This window comes from Alligator mississippiensis, chromosome 3 (assembly GCF_030867095.1).
Source record: "Alligator mississippiensis isolate rAllMis1 chromosome 3, rAllMis1, whole genome shotgun sequence".
In the NCBI taxonomy this organism is placed as follows: Eukaryota; Metazoa; Chordata; order Crocodylia; family Alligatoridae; genus Alligator; species Alligator mississippiensis.
This window is the reverse complement of record NC_081826.1, coordinates 196963353-196978047: the sequence shown is the minus strand read 5'-3', so window position 1 is coordinate 196978047 and position 14695 is coordinate 196963353. Positions and strand designations below refer to the sequence as shown.

Sequence of the window (14695 nt, the reverse complement as noted above, 5' to 3'; positions counted from 1 at the left end):
ATTTAGATATCAACATGAAGAGATACCACCAGGGTGTAGGGGAGGTTGGAGCCCCAGAAGAGGTCCCTATCTGGACTCTCTGCTGCGGTGAAGTCAGACACCTCCTGATCCAAAACATCATCAAACATCAAGATGTGGCAGAAGAGAGTCAGGTAATTCCACAACATTTTGAAGGCAAGTAAAAGAGTTAATGACCATATGGCCCAGGTGGACACCAGGCCACCAAGTCTCTCAGCCTTCACCAGTGCCACTCCAACACAAATAAGGAGAACTTGTGAATGGTTTTCAATTCCTTATTTTACATGAGAAAAAAATACTTGAAGCTCAACTACTAATATTTTGGTATAATGTACATTGGCTTTAGTTACCCAAACTCAAAGGATTGAATCAAATTCTGCAGCAGTCATGGTCTTCCCTCAAAAGCTATGGAGCTTGATTTGAATCTTACATCTCTTTGGGTGCCTATTCTCCAATGCATTCTAAATAGATTGCATCTGAGCAGACTCAAGTCTGCACAAGTATTCTAATTAGAATGCTCCAGCACGCTGCGGCATCACATGCATTCAGCATCCCATGTTTCAAAACAGTGAGGGGGGCACTTTAACTAAAACTTGTTGAATTAACTTTAGTTAAAGTGTGCCTGCTGCCATTCTAAAATGCAGAATGCTGAATACACATGATGCTGGGGCATTTTAATTAGAGAAGCTGCCCGGGAGCTACTCTAATTAAAGTGCTCCACCCTCCTGCCACCCCAGATTATGTGTATAGACACTTTTAAATACCAGTGTAATTCCACTGAATTAAACAGAATTGTTCTGATTTTTATCAGTGTGACATAGATCCATTAGAACCCAAGTATAAGTCTCAGATTTTAAATATTTTTTTAAAGATCTAAAGTGGAAATAAAGGTAATTCCTTTTGGCCAAGAAGATACATTTTTCCTTGTTCAAAATGTGTTCAAATTTCAAGGCTGGTTGCTTCAACAATCAACTTTAGCCTCTGCTTTCTTTTCCATGTTCCTTACCTATATGCTACTGTGATGGACATTGTATCAAACATTTTGGGAAGGTCAAAAACAGATAAGATAAAGTGGGCAGAGACTATTCCTTGGTACTTAAGCTAATAGAAATTTTTGTAATTGCCTTCAATGGGATAAAGATTAATCCCAAATTGAGCAAGCAAGTATTGTACAGTAATATTTCCTCAGTTACAAGAATCAAGCTGAAATTTAACACATAACCACATTTTTTCATTTGTATCTAGAAACTGAGGTGCAGTTCTGAGAAAGTATTCTGAACAAGAGCAAGAAGCTTATAGAGATACCAGTGAAAGGGTTAAAAGAGAACAGCACTTACACACTTTAGTCCATCTGCAAACCCCATGAGCTTTACAAGGAACTATTGTGTAATCCAAATGTTCGATTCTTCAGAAGCCAGTAAGTTCCATATTGCCTTTAGAGAAATGATGGCAGTTAATAACTACTCAATTTCTATTGTGGAGAATCTAGACTTCAGATGATTGATGAGATCATTAGAGCTTTTGTACCTGTTTCCTTTCCACATGCCTTTTTCATATATGATCCCTGATACACAGCATATGATTTCTGATACACAGCATATATGAATTTACCTGAAACTTATACTAATATTAATGACAATAAGTAGATACACATCCACAATAAATACATTTCCCCAGAAACATACCACCCAGTCCTTTCTTGGTCTCATAGTCTACTGTATCAATCCAGGTTCAGAAGCAATAACTGGCCCTTCATTGTAAAGATTTCAGCAACATACACAAAGCAAAAACCATAATATATGTTTTTCTCACGCTCTTCAAAGCCATAACAATTGGGGCATGGAAAGTTTGCCATTTCTGAATGAAGATACTAAAAATTAATAAACTTTACAGGTTCAAACACATACAAATTTTGGCATTGAGGAACGTGCCATTTTTTTTAAAGTGTGGGGTCTTCCAGTGCAAAAAAGACATAATTTTAAATTGGGAGAAGTGTGCTGTAAATATTTTCCCAAAAATATCAGGAAAAAATATTTCCTGTTGCATAATCCTAATTATTAATACACTCTTACATTGCAGTTACCAAATAGCAAATCAAAAGTACTTATTAATCACTCCAGAACATCAGCCTACTGCATTGCACAGATTCCACTATGTCATTCCACACAGCATGACTCAATGGTCTTTTGGATACTATTTAACTTTCCTGGTGAACTTTGAAGTGTGGTTCTATTTATTTCCCACAAAAATGAAAGGATTATTTTTTAATCATAGTAGATTTTAAGAAGAAATGAAAAGGGGTTAGATCATCTCTTTTTGAGCCTCCTATGGAGAGATCTTCCTCAGAAATAGAAGCTTTTCTGTCTCTATTGCAGATAAGCCTCATCTCAGTCCTAGCAGATTTGCCCTCAAGTTTCCATGATCCTGTAGCCAGAATAGAAAGTGAGAAGACCAAGTAGTGTGCCAGAAAAAAATGGGCAAGCTGGAAGTAGGTCTCAGAGTGTGCGGTCCTGAAACTTCACTGTGGGTTTCCTTGGCTATTATTTCCTCAGGAGAGAGATGTCTTCGGATAACTGGAGCATGGGAACTCCAAAAATTAACGCTGGTATAGATTCATAGGACTTCTGGGAAGAAGGAAGTGGTCTTCTATAGAATGCCAAACCTCCTGGTTTGTGCCTGCAGAAGATTCTGCATCTTTTCATCAACAGGTTGGTGACCTGAAATCACCATGAGGGAAAACTTGTGGAGAGTACATCTTGCTGGTGTTAGCATGGCAAGGAATTGCCTTATTTTTGTAAGTACTGAAATTGCTTTCAGGCAATTTATTCTTTAAAAGCTCCATCAAGATGCTCCTATATGTATTTGTGAAACATCCATTTACAAATGATGTGGCTCATAATGCAAGTAAATTCATAGAAAGGAAAGCATAAACTTTTAATTGTGTTAATTGTGTACAGAATAAACAAGTTCCTTTACAAATTTGCCAGAGATTTTATTCCCTGCCCCAGGGACCTTACAATCAAAAATACAATATACTACTGTTGGATAAAGGAGAGAAAGGGACAAAGCATCAATAGGATATGAGTGATAACTAACATGTGCCTCATATACAATAAGCATATTATACTATTTATGTTATATATTTATACATATTATATTATGCATTTATGTGAAAGGGGAATGAAGGTTCTATGTGAAGGAACTGATAAGTGAAGACAGAGGAGCGAGTGAAGGGACAATGGTTGGAAAGGGGATGGAGAATATAATCTATTGTACCTCATAGCCAGATAAGAACCATCTGGACTGAGAGGGAGTCATGGTAAAAAGGTCCTGATTTGCTGTAGTTGGTGCTGGTGGCTGTGGGAAAGGTGCCCTAAAATTCAAGGATTTCTATAATTTGTTTTCTACAAGCTCCTCCCAGCAGCTGCTATGATCTCTGATGTAGCAATCCACGATTTTGTTGCTAATCATGACTAAGATGTAATTAGCACCAGACATGTACAAAATTGCTTCTGGACACCTTTGGGAGTTTTCAGGCTATGAAGTGCCAAGCAATGTCATATGACTATTCAAACTGAATAATTTGAAAGGCCATTCTGAAACAGAAATGGATGAGGGTAAACATTCAAAACAATCAAGCTGTCTGGTAGACTTAAGCTTCTGCTGGAAAGAAGTTGGTTCATTGAATTTCTGAATAAGAGGATGTCTTATCTCTTTATTGACTAAATTAGCTATACAAGACAATAGAGGTGTATGAAGCTTCGGTCACTGATTCGATTCAGAGAAGATTCAGCCCGATTTGGAGGCTGAATCAACCAATCTGAATCAAAATGGGAGACCAAAAAAAGCCTCTGAATCGATTCGGAGCCTCCAAATAGATTCACAAAAGATTTGGAAAAAAATTCAGAGATTCGGAAGGCAATCTTTCAGGGTAATAGAAACTGAGAAGAGGGTGGGGGAGCAAGGGGGAAAGACTGAAATCTGTAGTTGGCCAATGACTGTGATCTTTCCCTGAGTCCCCTTCCAAACACAGTGTTCTGGGGGAAGGACATAGAAACAGCATATCTACAAAAGGTGTGTCTACAGCCTTTATGTCCCTTTTGTGAGCTGTTTCTGCCTGAGCACCAGGAAGGCCTCTTGTTACAGGCTACCATCCCTGCTGTTTTCATCCCACTGTGCCTTAACACACACGCACACACAGAGTCACACGGCATGAATTTTGCTTGTCAGCAATTTGAGGTATAGTTTCCCAGAAACCCCTGCAGCTATCTCTTTGAAATCTGGCAAGCTTCATGCCCTCAGAAGGGGCTACCATTCCTGCTGTTTTTATCCATATCTGCCAAAAAATTACAAAGTTGTAGATATTTCAGGGATGCCCCATTATAGGCTATGGTCAAATCACCGACTCTCTCCGAATCAGTGCCAAATCTTCCGAAGCCGATTTGGCCAAATTGATTCAGGACAGTGATATGAATCTCTGAATTGAATCACTGTCCTCTGAATTGGCCGAATCTGAATCCAAATCAAATACTTCCCTATTCGCACAGGCCTACAAGACCAGAGGATGTTCAACTTCTAGAGTTAAACTTATCTAATAATATGAATTTTCAGAAACAGCAGGTAGCTGAGGAAAGAATACTAAAATAACTTCCATTGTGTGAAAACTTAGGCTTCATTATCACCTCTAAAAGGCAATTCCTGTGTTGACGATAGGTCTCTATCATATGGTGTTTTCTTTTTGCCAACAGGAAAACTAAAACAAAGATTTTCTTCAGTATGGTAACAAGAAATGTTAAGTTTGCTTTTTGTCCAACAAATTCAAAAGATGCTCCTGTCCTCTAGACCACCTGACAAAAAGAATATTACTCACAAACACACACAATGCCTTTTAGTAAAACTAGACACATGGGTACTTCCAAGCTAATTCTTTCTTTGATCATTTTTTTTTTAAAGTAGGATAAAATAAAACTCTTCATCTTTCGGCTACTTTTTGTGGCATGTCATGCTATACACTTCCCTCTGAACTTTGATTTATGTTAGATCTTCATTAAAGTTAATATATATTGTCTTCCTTAGCAGGATTATTAATGTAATTAGCATTGCTAGTGCCATGCTTTAGCTATTGCTAAGCATTGGTGTCACAACAGAAATCTAGGAATTCATTTCACATCATTTCACATCTAGCTGATGCTAGATAAACTAACAAACACAAATTTCTTAATATCCACTACTGGGTGAATTTCTGAGTGCAGTATTGGCACAATTATAACTTTATATTTATAACATTGTTGGCAGTTGACGTGTATATTCCACATAAAGCCAGTTTGGTCAATACATATATCCTCCACACAACCCACCACTCTTTTCATTAAATTTAAACTGTGTTAGTTCAGAGATAAATCTTAATTCAGGGTTGACTCTTAATGAACTTTTGCATGAGTAAGAAATGAAGATTCCAATATTATGGATTCTGTGCTTATCCTTGGTGGGGTAGGAGGCAATATGATTTCAATACAGCTGCAGAATGAGGGATGTAATTTATTATAATAGTAAAAATAAGAACAGCCATTACCATGACTACTAAGCCAATAAGTTTATTTGTCCTTTATTATAAACAACAATGCATGTTGAATTAAATGGGACTATCTCAAATGTGTAAAGGCAGCAGGACTGTACTCATGGTTCATAGTACTTAACTCAGTACACCAATTTGATTAATTTAGTCCATGAATAGTATCTTGAAAAACAAAAAACATACTATTTATATTTCCCTTAATTTGGGTCTCTCTGTGTTTATAAACTGCCTGATAATTATTATAATGGTCCCTGATAGCACCACTATAATTATACTTATATAAGCAGTTTCATTAAAATGTCTAGTTTGAGGGTTGAAAGAAGCAATTTTTCAAAATTCTTTTCAGGCTAATACTGGAAAAAGCGGTGTTGTTTCAGCATCCTGTATGCAGACCATAGTGGCATAACATTGAGTAAAGTCCATGAGTATTGCATGACTAAAGCCATGCACAGAAAGGGAGGAGTTGTCCCAAAGCTTTTATCACACAGCAATTTGCATTGGCAAAATGTCCAAAGCAGCAGCTTTTATGTTTGTTTGTTTTCTTTTTGTGATTTGTATGAAAGTTAACAACACAATTAATTTAAAAGATTTTAAAAATATGCCCCCCCAATAAAAATAAAACACACACACACACAATGAAACAAAAAAATCTGGTTTTGTAATTAATTAAACAACTTTATGATTTCATTAGGAAATAAAACCCCAAACAAAAACTAGTAGGTGATATATAAAATTTAAGGGAGCAGACAGAGTACATCCATATTATGCATATTTTCTCTACAAAGTTTGAAAAGAAGTTTTACAGGATTATTGCACACTATAATAATGTAATTGCATGTATTTAGCTTAATTATGTACTTAAACATAATTATACTATGCATGATATTTGACTAAATATTACTTTGAAAAATCTAGGGGATCTCCGTATAAAACTAGCATATGAAGGATGGTAAGGCTGAGAGACAGACGTACAATAGAAGGAAATTCAAAAGAATAACCTCTATTCCTCAGACACAATAGGGGTGCCACCATAATAGTGTCCTGCTGTGTCTCATTGTATCCCAGCATTGTTTAAATCCTTACTTGTGAATTTCTTACTTTGTGAGTTTATCTCTCACTATTTCAACACTGATACGGTTTTGGCTTTGTGAATTACTCTAACTGGAATGTCTAATGCCACACTACTAGAGTCCTTTATACTTAACTACAGTACCACACCAGTATTTCTGATAAATTACCTACTTGTTACTGAACTTCATAAAGTCTCTTTATATATTTATATATATTTTTAAGTAACTGGTGCTAGTGCGAGGTGGTAGACTGAAATCAATGGACAGTGAATTCCTCTACTTATTCACAAGAAATGGCACATCATATTCAGTGTCACTATTAACTATCCCATCTTATCTGACCACTATCTTCTTACATTGCTCTGTAGAAAGGGATATTCTTCAGGTGACACAGCACTCTTCTCCTGCCTAGCCAATTTTTGGCCTTTATTCTTAAACTAGAATTTAAGAACACAAGAAGTGCTGTATTAAATTAGACCTGTAGTCTATGTAGTTCAGGGTGCCATCTTCAGTAGTATAAATTATCATATACTTCAGGGAAAGTGTTAAAAAAAATTGTAAGAGTTTCTTATATAATGACCAGCACATAAGATAAACCTCTGTCTAAATTCAGAAAAGTAGTGTTTAGTTTAACCAGTTAGGCCACATGTGGATGAAATGAGGGGCATGTGTGCATGACACTTTAAAGTGGGTTAAATGCTTTTGCACTATTTTAATGTGGGTTTTTGCATTTGTCGGTGGTGTATTGCGCAGTAATTCCAGCCTCTGTAGTAAATTCAGCAGCGTAATGCAGTTTAAATGACTTGGGGATCAGCAAACTAAAACACCTCTGATGAGTTTTATTTTGCTTCCCTACAGCCACAGAGTGAAGCATTGGGCTCTGTGCAGCTCAGGGGGTCCACAGGAAGTTTGTACAGGCAGTCTAGCGGTAGCCTGGGAAGGCAGGCTCCACCTAAGAAAAGCAGCAAGCCTGATCTTTTTTTTTTAGAGCCTGCCTGCCTGCAGGTGGGTGACACCTGGGGTGGGGGGGGAGGGGTACCGCTGCCACGGAGGGAAACACCAACACCCTCCCCATAACCCAGGAACCGCTCCACCTGCTGGCAGCTTACCCTCCCCTCCCCTCCCTGCTGCCAGAGAGGCAGGTAAGTTTGGGTGTGTGCCTGGCACAGGGATTTAAAGGGCCCTAAAATAACGCAGTATTCTTAAAAACCCACTGCTTCAAATTTAGGGCCCCCATTTCATCTACACATGCCCTTAGGGGTTAGTTTTTGTTAGCTACTTGTGTTTGGTCTTATGTAATGGAATTATTGAAGCTCTCAATATACTTGCATTGCTGTTAACACCTCTGTCTGAATCCTTCTGATATGTTGTGTCAATGAGTTCCACTGATAAGTGTTGTTTTAAAAAAAGTTTTTTATCATTTCCACTGTAAACTAAAAAAAATCTTGAAATTTCTTGCTATATGGAAGTCTCTCTGAACCTCTGAAATTTTTGTCACCTATTCCTGATCTCTTTCTGTGTCCTACAGCTTTCTCAATCACAAAGGGTACATCTACATGTGCAGCTACATCGCTGTAGCAATGCACTACAGTGATGTAGTGTCCGTGGGCCTCTACTTGTGACCAGCAAGTACTTCACTGAAGTGACATACTCCCCCAGTATAGAGCCCTGCTATGGCAAAGTAGTCGCTAAAAATAACTGCACCATATATACAGCGCAGTATGGGCTGTTACTGTGCTGTGATTTAGTCCTTCCAAAAGGCAGTAACATCACCATTGTGACATGCACAGATGCAACCAAAGAATAGAAAACCCTGTAGAAACTCAGGTAGATTTTCAGCCACCACTGAACACACTATTAAAAACAATAATGTACAAATATGTGTGCAAATTGCACCTATGATTTTTATGAAGTGGAATTTTATCCACTAGGAATTGGATTGAGGGCATGTTAGTTTAAAAGCTTATGGAAAAGTTTATCTATATCTAAAGCAATCCTAGATAGATACCAAGCAATTCTTACTAATTTCAGTGGAATTGTGCCAGAATAATTTGTATGCAGGCACCTTGATTATTTCACAAGATAACTGAGTAGTTAATTATAAGAGATTTTGAATCTGTTGACCTTTCTTGTAAAGTCAATTATTATAACAAAAATATTTTTAATGAAATAATGGTTTGATGCTTCATCTGACATTGAAGAATAAGTGATGAAGTTCAGTTTTGTTTTGGCTTTTTTTACTTCAAGCTTTGGATGCAGATTTCAAAGGTCATTTACACCTGAATTTGTGTGTTAAAAATAGCTCCAACAATGTGTCCTTTAATCAGTATGCCTTTAGAACCATTCTTATATCAGTTCATCAGATATTTGAAACAGCAGTTGATAATCAAAATGCTAATACGTACAGTCCATTTGTAATCTAGTTGTGCTTATAAAAAAAGACATTTCTTTAAGAATTGTGTTTTTATGTATTCCTTGCATGGATGTTATTTGTACTAAAGAAAAAAAAAAAAGGCTTTAAATGTCTGTTGTAAAACTAAACAGCCCCATCTCCTTGTTTGTATTCTCTTCTCATAAATCCTACCAAACAGATGTATACACTTGTTGTCAGCTGTATTTGTCACTGTACAAGCTGTCTCTTGCCAGTTTTTCAGCATGTTGTTAGACATGATTTATTGTGTGTTGTCAGTACTGTAGTTTCTTTACAAAGAAGCAAATTTGACTACCATCCCTGAATAAAGAAGTCATCAGAGTAATAATCAGAAGTGTATAGAACTTATCTGGTCCACTCTAACTTGATGTTTACATGATCATTGTTTTATAACTCAATTCTCTACGACTGGGCTCTTTGGATTAAAACCTCCCCATAATATAGCATAATATTTCAAATTCAGAGCGAGAGTGAGTAATCACACAGTTATATAAATCCATCAATATTTTGTATACTGTTAAATAAAAGACTGTACTTTTCTTGTGATATTTTAATGTCCTTTATTACAGTGGATGTGAATCTCCTCAGGCTATCAGTGCTGAGCCTCTGTCCAATTACCACATCATAAAACTGTTCAAAAGAGATAATACAGGGGAAGTTCATAAGCCTTGAGATGATATTCATTGTTACTTCATAAATCCAGATCAGCCAGAATTAAACATCACATTCTAGTTGTCCAATTACATATCCATAGTGAACAACTGTGTTCCTTTTACACACATACACACCTACACATCTTAAATAAAACAAAATAACTCTAGTTAATGCAGATAAAACAAGAAAGGAGTGTCATAAACACATTAAACACCCATATCCTGCAAATCTTTAGTGCCTACTACTAGAATTTATCACTGGAGTTATAGGTATATCAGGGCCTTGCTACAGGTTCAAATTAAAGCTGGATAGAAACCAGCTATAGAATTGTTACACATTTTCAAGAACAAACTTTGCAGATGGTTTGGCCTTTCTAAAGCTCGATAGTCATTTTTATGGTGGGATAATTACCTTGCACTTTTGTCTAGTCTTACTTTGAACATGTGGTCAGTCTAAATTTATTGCAGAAAATTGAGTAATATATGTAGTGTGCAACAGGGGCCTAAGGTAGCGCACCATACATTTGCCTTTAGTATATTGCTCTACCTTAGGTACCCAAAAAGGAAATCCACCTCATGTTACTCAGAATAGTGTCCAAAATTTTGCTACATAAAATAGTCATGTACCACAAATACAATTAATTTGCAAAAGGGAAGGAAGGAAGGAGAGCAGCAGAGTAAGGACCCTGGACTTCAGAAAAGCAGAATTTGACTCGCTCAATGAACTGATGGGCAGGATCCCCAATCTAAAAGGAAAAGGAGTCCAGGACAGCTGCTTTTACTTTAAAGAAGGCTTACGGAGGGTGCAGGAACAAACCATCCTGCTCTGTAGGAAGACTAGCAAGTATGGCAGAAGACCAGCTTGGCTTAGCAAGGAATGCTTCAGTGAGCTAAAACACAAAAAGAAAGCTTACAAGAAGTGAAAACTTGGACAAACAACTAGGGAGGAGTATAAGAGTATTGCCCAAGCACCCTTAGCAAGTTTGCAGATGACACTTACTGTGTGTGGACCAGTGCCCAGCAGGTAAGTGTGTAGAGGGAAAGGGCAGGGGAGAAGGAAAGGGGGTGGGGGGGCAGATGAAGTCCCCCGTGGAGAGGGAGGGAGTGGGGCAGGGGCAGGAGCAGGACCTGAGATGAACAGGGCCCTGGGTTGGGTCATGAGAGGGGTGGATTCTGGGCAGCTTGTGCAGGGGATTGAGGACTCCTGCTGCTGTGTACACTCCCGGGGAAGGCATGGGGGGTATGTGCCACCCCAACCTGTGCACAGGGTGGAGGTGGGCTGCTGCTGTGGGCTTAGGATTTGCACCCCATTGACTCTGCCCTGGCAGCTATGCAACACCATGTGCCCCCTGTGTGCTGGCTGTGCTAAGGCCCCTGCCCACCCAGTGGTGGCAGACATGTGGTATTGCGCAGCTGCTGGAGCAGTGGCAGTGGGGTGCAGAGCCCAAGCCCACAGCGACAGTTTGCCTCCACCCCATGTACACCCCAGGGGCAGACCATGTGCTCCCCCATGTCTGCCCCGGGGGTGCGCACAGCAGCGGCAGCCCCCTGCACTGCTGGACAAACCTCCCAGGCTCAGACCCTCCCACAACATACCCTGGTGCCCTGTTCACTTCAGCTCCTGCCCCTGCCCCACTCCCTTCCTCACCGCAGGGGCCTTGATCTTTCCCCCTCATGCCTCTTCCCTTCCCACCTTCCCCACTACACACTTACCTGCTGGGCAGTGTGTGTGTGTGTGTGTGTGTGTGTGTGTGTGTGTGTGTGTGTGCATGTGTGTGTGTGTGGGTGGGTGGGTGGGTGGGTGCGTAGAAGTACCTTTTAAGTTTAAGTTTTACTCACCCTGCCTCCCCCAAATAAGTTTTTCTCCCTCACCTATGATAAGGACAAGTGTAAAGTCCTGCACTTAGGACAGAACAATCATCATCAGCATGATAGATATGGGGGTTCCTTCTTCCCATGCCTGCTCTTGGGGGACTGCACAGGGTACAGGAACTCTGCCCCCCCACAACCCATCATTGATGCTGCCACTGTTGCTGTTCCCAAATGAGCAGCCTGGCTGGAGCAGGCAAGAGAAGCTTTGAAGTTTTCCTCAACCCTAGGATAGTGGTGAGAGTAGCAGTGGCAGGCAGGGGAGGAGGGAAAGGGGAAAGCAGAGGACCCCCTCTGAACACATAGGGAAAGATTCTTATATACTATGGGGACTTTAAAAAAGTCCCTGGATGCTCCTGCACCATGGACCAATGCAAAAGAATGGTATAGCCATGCCATTGCACCCCCTTTGTATCCACTCCGCAACCTTGTGTTACTGGTTTTCACTACATGGCTTACTCATTCATAGCATATGGCCAAACTACCTCCACTAAACTTTAGGTTAAATTTAAAATTTTAATCCACTTATATAGGAAAACAACAGAAAGAACATGATTTCCTAAATAAACATCAATTCATGCATTCTGAGATTTTATCAGTGTAGCTGTGCCATCTATAGTTCAGGTTTCCTTCCATTTTCCATCACAAAATCCTGCTTTCAGCTGATTATAACTATGCCAGGTGTTACTCATTCCAGCTGAAATTTTCCCTGCTGGGTGTCTGTTTGGAAATGTTTCAAGCACAAATGTTTCAGCCATTAAAAAAAATAGAGAAATATATTTTGGTTTTGACCCTTAAAAATAATATTCAAAAGTTTCTTCAGCTGATTCATTGGTAAGTTCTAGGGCTAAGTACAGATGTTCAAGAAGGCCAAAAAAAAAAGTGCTCTAACTTTTGAGCTTTACTCTAAGTGCCCAAGGTTAGATTGGGAGCAAACAGAACAGATGTTAGCCCTTGTGGAGGAGGGGTTCGGAGCCTGTCTGCACAGCCTGAGACCAGAAGGTGGGAGTCCTGTGTACCTCCCAGCATGACCCATGGGCTCCCTGCACTGATGAAGGCTCCCAAGCAGAGCTGAATGGGTGAGCCACCCATGACTGGCTGGCAGGGACATCACAGACAACCACCTGGACCTGATGCATCAGCAGGTCATCATGGCATGTGCCCTCATGTTGCCCCACGCATCTCGACTCAGTGTGTCCTATGCCCACCAAGTTTATATCCATGTGTCACATGCCTGGGTTCTGCGTGTGTGTGTGTGTGTGTCCCAGCATTATTAGAAATTGGCTATGACACATAAAAACAAACACTCTCTGCTTCTTTATGGACTATTGAATACATCCAGGGTTTTCATGACTTCTGGTCTGTAAGCTGGACTCATGGGTTTATGGTCCCATGTCCTATACTGAGCACAAGAAGTGTAAGTATGTCTCACAATCTACATTTTACACATGCATTTAGTTTCCCCAGACAAGTAGTCATTATATATATTAGTATGCATAGGTGCTGATGTACATTTTGGGCATGTTCAAATCTATTTTTACTTCCATTAGGGAACTTGCCCATTGCCAGAAATCAGTGCAGATAAATCAATTCTTAAGACAGGATAACCATGAGAAGAGAAATCCCTGGTTTCTTTCAACCTGAATTTGGAGCTGAAGCACATTCAGCACCCATGATAATATACAATAAGAGAAATTCAGAAATAAGCAGTTTTCTTTGTATGCATGGATCTATGCTAACTGGAAGAGTCAGAGGAGGGAGAGGTAAGCCTGAAGGGGAAAATGGACCAAAACATCAGGCGAGAGCAATAATCATCTTTGCCAAACCCATACCCACATACATATAAACCCATATGGCTTCAAGAAGAGGATGAGTGAGGGCGCTACAAAGCCCCATGGGTTGCTGGCAGAATACAACCTACCATGAGTCACAATGGGATCTGGTACAGTTTTTTATTATAGTGATTTAACCTACAGCACTGAAGACTGATACCACATGTATCCAGGGCTATCTTAGAGTGGGATTCACCATTTTTAGAGTCCTATGTGCCCTGACTGTCTGTTTGGTTAAGCCTGTAGTGTGCTCTCTGTGCGATAAATGTAACTTCTGTACCTGACTTAGTACCCCCACACTTTTGAGAATGAGCTTGTAGTTTGGCCTTTAGTTATTCACTTAAAACACTGACAAATTTTGGCCAAGTTATAAGCCTCTGAAAAATCATGGTTTGCACATGGTCTGGAGAGTTTTCTCAAAGCATCAGATGAAGAGTCCATCTGTACTATGCATGCCACATCCTAAGGAAGCAAGTATTTTGCAGGATCTTCTTTGCTATTGCTCCTTCCAGCTATTAGGGCCTGTTGTGGTCTGGAAATAAGCAGGGTGCAGGGAGAATGTTGCTCTTGTGCTGCCGTTGCTTCTCCTACATTCTGTTTCAGGGTAGAATGGCTCCAGCAAAGAAATACTGAGAGAAGCAAGAAGGGCAATCTTCCATCTCTGAGATGGTAGCTAAGACATATATCACCAACATTTAAAACAGAAGCATGGCATGTGTATAAAAGAAACAAGCACATCATGTTCACTGGGAGTTTCATCAGTTTGCAGTGAAGGTGATGGGTACTCCCGATGTACACATTTACACAAGATTGAACACAATAATCTGGGGCTAAAGAACAAAGGAAAATTCCTTACTACATCCATGTGCATTCATCTGGAAAACTCAGTGAGGATGAAAATTCATGCTACAAACTGTACATGCTGGTTACCTATGTGTCAGTCACTCCTTTTCAAGGTCTACAGATAAAAATTAAACTATTTTTGTTACATGTAATTTATAAAAGTGACAGTTAAAGGAAGAGCTGAAGGGGGAGGGGACATGAACCAATGAGGAGGGTGGATAGAGTAGAGTCAAGAGGAGTAGAAGTCCAAATGGGCATGGGGGTGGGTATCTCATGGAAAGAAAAGCCATACAATATTGTAGTGTAAGGTTTTCTCAGTCCCTTCTGTTGAATCTGTCCCACTTTGTCTGGAATAGTTACATATTCAGTAAGGCAGATAGAGAGAAGATGCTCTCAAGGAATAC

At 39.6% G+C, this 14695-nt stretch overlaps 1 pseudogene; it reads left to right on the top strand.

The window, feature by feature from the left end:
• Positions 1-14057: 14057 nt before the first annotated feature.
• LOC109280759 (large ribosomal subunit protein eL31-like) lies at positions 14058-14463 on the top strand (annotated as a pseudogene).
• Positions 14464-14695: the final 232 nt, after the last annotated feature.